The 6,056-nt window shown below is 32.9% G+C and overlaps 1 long non-coding RNA gene across 1 annotated transcript; it reads left to right on the forward strand.

Annotated features, from left to right (window-relative positions):
- The first annotated feature begins 504 nt into the window (after positions 1 to 504).
- On the forward strand, positions 505 to 1,114 carry LOC140036012 (uncharacterized). Its single transcript, XR_011839908.1, has 3 exons — positions 505 to 588; positions 715 to 761; positions 997 to 1,114. It is a non-coding gene; the product is annotated as an uncharacterized lncRNA (long non-coding RNA).
- Positions 1,115 to 6,056: the final 4,942 nt, after the last annotated feature.

Genomic DNA, 6,056 nt, shown 5'->3' on the forward strand with positions numbered 1-6,056 from the left:
TTCTACTCTTCCTCTCCAATGATTCTAAAATCTCAAGTGTTAAGAGAGTCAAAAGGTGATTTTTGGACAAGACATAAAGTCCCTTTTTTCTTCCAAAAGGTTCCTTGAACATATGCAGCTGAAATTCTTGTCTGGAGTTGTGCTGGAAAGTAGTGTGAAAGCAGAGCAAGTGGCTGAGCAATTTGCAGAAATCAGGCTACAATACGTGACTAGAGAATACGCGACTACAACCCACATATTGCCAAATCGCGTATTCACTTCTGTGCATTTAGTATCACTTCAACTGCTATTTTCTTATTGATAGAGGCCGAACTAGCTCTTGGGCAAAACATGAAAGTTATAGCGCTTTGAGTTGCTTTCCAATATTTCAAGAATCATCCAATTTAGAGCTCTGTGGACTGAGATATGATCCAAATACCATCATCTGGTCAGAACTCCGTTTCAGCACTCGACCATGCACATGTACTTCTGTATTTCAACTTTTTGACAAGGATTACGACTGAACCTTTGTCACTTTTTCGTATTTCTTTTTCCCTCACAGGCAACCCTTTTTCCCAATTGAAAGCTTTCATTGTCTGATTTTGCAAGGTGAGCTCTGTGGTTTATAAACAGTTCTAAAGATATGCCATGCATGTATTTGGTTTTCTTGATTTTTTACGCACCATTCTGTGCTTAAACCTTTGCCACTTTTTCGTATTTCTTTTTCCCTCACAGGCAACCCTTCTTCCCAATTGAAAGGTTTCATTGTCTGATTTTACAAGGTGAGCTCTGTGGTTTATTTCTACCTTTCCGTGGTTTTGTCCTTGTACTGAAAGGCTTAATGAGTCGAAGTGTTTACATGATTATAATAGTTCCGTGAGCCATGTTAATGAATATGTTATGGATTCTTACTCGCATATTAGACGTACAACTATCTTTCATTTGTTTATTAATTGCCTTCTACTACTAATTTGATTGGGTATGCATTTTTATTGAAATCTTCTTATTTATGTATAGCTGAGCTTTTTTAATGGGTTGCTGACGGAAATATGCAAACTTAGAAGAAGCGTATACAGAGAAGAATGCAAGGAGACGGGCAATATCGTCTCTATGTTGATATATCATGCCAGAAGTAGGCCCGGGGAGGAGGGGACCAAAATTTGCTCGTTCCATAACCCACTCATGGGTTTAAAGATAAGAAGAAGGATTATCCAGCTATCCCTTAAAATTACAATTAGATACAAACCTTTTGAGGATTGTTGTTTCCTTCTGAAAACTAATATGTCGAACTATAGGACCACAATAAAAGGCCAAAGTACCAAAAATGGAATCAATTAGCAATCCTCTAAAAAATTAGGTGATTTTTCGCATAAATTACCATTGCTTGACTACAACAACAGTAAAGTTTGAAGCACAAGTACAAGAATTCTGGGTCTGCTTAGCAAGAAAAATCTGCAAGCCAAATATATAAAGAAACCAGAAATTGAATACTATCTATCAATTGCTTGCGATTTTGACATACTGTAGGTCAAAGCCACATGTTTTTTTCATCAAAGTATAGTTTAATTTCCTAATCATGCAAGTACCACAAAAACTTTGAGGAAAAATACATACAAAAAAGTGGCAAGGGTTTAAAAGACTACCTCATGCAGTGAATAAGGTCTCTGAATTCCAAATCTTCTCCGAAATAAGATCAATAAGTAGTTTTCGCCAAAAAACCAGTGAGATAGAAAGCTGTGAATAGGAGCTATTCGGTTTGGTGGATAATCAAATAAGTAGTTTGGTCATTTATAAATCAATATTGAATGGTCCCTACTAAGATTAGTTGTAGATGCAGGGATACTATTGCTTTGCATTTGCGAAAATAGAGATAATACATTGCAGTGAATCTGAGTATGATATATTTCTCCAGGTTGTTCCTAGCTATTGTTTAGTACTTCCTAAGTAATTCTCCTTCTAATGCATTCCCACAAATGTATCAGAAATTGGCAACAAGTCCAATCAAATACTTAGATATTTAGTAGCAAATTCAAGCAGAAATCCAGGCATCCTCACGAGATTCAAATGGTAGTTAAGGTCCAATTAGCTATTAAGGTTATAAGGTAAAATATACTACATGTTACATGTCTCAAGATTACTATAATTTGTTCTACTTCAAAGAATGCTTGACAAAAGAAAAGAAGGAAAAGTTCATCGTCATTGATTAATGGTCTCTGCACAAAAAAAGAGATGCAAAGAAGAAAAATGATGACGATGATCTACGTACTGCACCCAAAAATTGTTGCAATGAGTGCAAGAAGTTTGGGAAGACGCGCTTTATTGGAAAGATTACTACAAGAAATTACACCTGTCAATATGATATTTTTTACTACAATTACTAGAAGCATATTTGTTTTACTACATCATGAAAAATTCTCAATTTCTTGACATTTTTTATTGCGTAGAAATGTGATGATTGTTCTTTTAAATTATTGATATCACCATTGTGTTTATTCACAATAAGTTTCAAGAAGGGTTTTACTTGTTTAAACTTATTTCATTCTTGACTAGATACAAATAGTGTGTGCATAATTTTAAAAGTGATCAGCGTCACCATATTTATGATATTTGTATGTAATTGTACATTTCAAATGAATGCATCATTTATTTATAATATCAAGAATTCGCAAAGATTTTAAGGTATTGACTGACTATCTAAGAGAAAATTACAAATCAAATGAGTAAATGAGTAACAACAATATTCAATTTACATAAAGTCAAATTCTCCACATTTATTTAACAACTATCATGTATTAATATATAAACATTTTACATTAATCTACTTGTTTTCATTTGATATTGATTAACATAGACCCAGGCATCCTCACGCATCCTCACGCATCGCGTGAGGCTGAAAAAACTAGTTTAGTTTAAATACATAAGTAAGAATTTACAACCATTAATTCAAGTAAAAAATTAGTACCAGTGGCATTAATTAAGGAACCAACTAGTTCATTTATCTATCAAATACAATAATATCCTTACTATACTAAAAGCACGAGTTGAAGTTGCTATAGTGTAGTTCCCATGGACCGGTTTTACTATAGTTTTGGGCAACTTCAATGGCATTTCAGAAGCAAGATTGAAACGATCAGCGAACCGACTCATTCTTGTTTTCCAATTCATCGGGCATCGCTAAAACAAAGACAGAGCACTCACTCTCGTCTCAGAAGCAACTTGAACGATTGAAGAACTCACTCTCATTTCAGACATTTCATTCCCTAGAATCATTAATCAACATCTCTTCCTATACAAAATCCCTTCACAATTTTCATAATCATCCACCTAACAAAACAGAAGAAATCGAGGAAAAAAAGAAAAGAAAGCAAATCCAAAGCCAGAACTAAATAGGGAATTCGAGGAATAGGGAGGAGCTATTGTTTGTCTGAATTTCTTCATTACAAAAGCACGGTGAAGTTTCTTTGGGTTTTTTTTTTCTGGTTATTTGCAGCCCACCACCGCTATCACCATCGCCATCGCTATTGCCATATTGTCATATCTGAAACTGAAATTTTGTGCTCCAATTTTAAATGCTTTTCATGACCTTACTTTCTTGTTTGTGGGTTTAGTTCAGGTTAATAATGGCAGATTATTTGTTGGGTTCTCTTAATTTTTGTGTTGCTGAAACATTGGTTGTGAGTTCGGATAGGTTAGAAATAAATTTTAAAGAAAAAAGTTTGGTTTTCTCCAATGCCCAAAACATATTTGTAAAAATGGCAAAGCAAACGAATTTTTGAAACGTGTTTCCTAATTGCTCAAGTTGGGAAGGTTTTCTGGATATGCATTTCAAATTTATGGATTACTCTTAGTTGCAAATTCTATTTGCAAATTTTATTTCAGCATAATTCGTAGAATTTTTTGCATCTCTTTGGTTTCTGAAAAAAGAAACATGAAAGTTGTACTTTGGTTGAAATACTTAAGAACTCCTATAGAGTCTTTTCCTGTGAAGAATTAATGTTTTGGCAATAATTGCAGACTGAAGTTTGAAGGAACTATGGAAAATAATAAGGTTTTGTTTTTGTTTCTTCAACAACTCATAATTGAAGCCTAAGTGCTCAATTTTGTAAAATTTATTGTGGCATACTGGACCTGAATTGTCTAGTTGTAGACAAAATTTTAGTGCATTACTCTGACCTTTTTTAACAATGTCAAAACTTAGGGAGATTTTAAAGTATGCCATTTAGTGTCATATTCGTGTTTAATAGCAAGAATTTTTTATCCGAGCTCATCTTCTTTTCATTTCATGGAATGACTTATTTGTTAACAGGTTCATAAAACATTACCCGTTTGACTGGCTTAATTTCTTTTTTTTTTTTTAAAGTATTTCTTTTATTAATTAGATAAGAAATCAAACTATTACACAAGCCTAATTGTGAAAGTTTGACTGGCTTAATTTCTTTTATTACATGTAAGGGATAATATTAGAAACCTCCCTTGAGGTTTTTTTTTTAATATCACTTGGCACCCTTAAGGTTTTAGAAATATCACTTACCTCCTCTAGTAATTGTGAAAAGACTATATTAACCCTTACTTGACACATAATTCACATATCAAATAAATGGAGTTCAAAAAAATTTTTTTTAAAAAGTCACTTTCTTCACTTTCCCTTTTCTCCGTCATTCTCTCTTACTCATTTTTTGGATGACTGTGCAATATTTTATTTGCAAATAATAATAAATTGATTTTCTTTTTACTTTTTGTGATTGTAATAAAGTGGGATATGATTTATTTACTTATTTTGAATTGATTTTTATAATGATTGGTACAATTTAATAATTTGGGCAAGCGTTAAGAAGATGTTGGAAAAAATATATAAAGTTTGTACGGAATTAGATTTGAGCATAAAGAATTAAATTGGTGCAAGTGTATTTGTTTTCAAATATCATTTTTTTTTTCAAATTTATAGTTTTATGGGTTATAGCATCATGATGTGGTAGTGCTACAAGAGATTATTTTTTAGGTGTTGGTTTTCTTGAAGTGAACAAAGTGGTTTAAGAATATTTTTATTTAACAAGTAAAAGGGTAGTTTAGGATTTTTTAAAAATTTTGTTATACAAATAACAAAAATAAGGGAGGTAACTGATATTTTTAAAACCTTAGGAGTACCAGGTGATATTAAGAGAAACTTCAGGAGAGGTTTCTAATATTATCCCTACCTGTATTGCATGCCATTTGCTTAACCAATAGCACCTGGGTGACATTTATTCGAGTCTAAACCATTTAGCCTAAAAAACTACCTATATTTTCTCAACCATAAGACAAGAAGCATATAAGTTGGAATACTGTTAGGAGTGAGCAATAAAAATTCTACACATGTTGTGGTATTATAATTTCACCAATAGTTCAATGTGAAAAGCCTTCGCCGGTCATTTGATGAGCGACGAAGCATATCAATTTTTTTTAAACTGACGCCGCAAAGCTAATTTGCAGCGTTAGTTATCGAACTGTTGATCATGTGGTCATCAACTGTCATAGTTCCACAAGAGAATTGTTTTTTTTTAAAATTGAAACCGCAAAGCTCATTTGCGGCGATAGTTTTCAGACTGTTGATCATCACATGATCAACGGTCATAGTTCCACCTCTTGTTTTTAAAAAATAAAAATAAAAATTGACGCCGCAAAGCTCATTTGTTGCGTTAGTTTTCAAACCATTGATCATTACTTCATCAACGGTCGTAGTTTGGCTAAAGAATGGTCAAGGTCTTTTTTTTGTTAAATTCTCATTCGTGGCGTTAGTTTTTTTGACCATTGATCAACAGTTGGTAGGGTTTTTCATTTGCCGCATTTGCGGCGAGAGAAAATAATTTTTTTTAAAAATATGCAGGAGTTCTACATTGTTGATAAAAGAGATCAATGGTGCCACTTCAATCAGAAAAAATTTCTGTCAAAGTAGCAATTAATACAATTATTTATCTTGCCGAAAGTTTTCCTCTTGTTCATATCACACAAGTGAGAATCCCAACTTCAGATACTAACTTTTCTCTTTCTCTTTTGCACAACCCCAGATTATTTGAATCTTCCTCATCTTCTTATTTATC

The sequence above is a fragment of the Coffea arabica genome, chromosome 2c (assembly GCF_036785885.1).
Source record: "Coffea arabica cultivar ET-39 chromosome 2c, Coffea Arabica ET-39 HiFi, whole genome shotgun sequence".
Taxonomy (NCBI): Eukaryota; Viridiplantae; Streptophyta; class Magnoliopsida; order Gentianales; family Rubiaceae; genus Coffea; species Coffea arabica.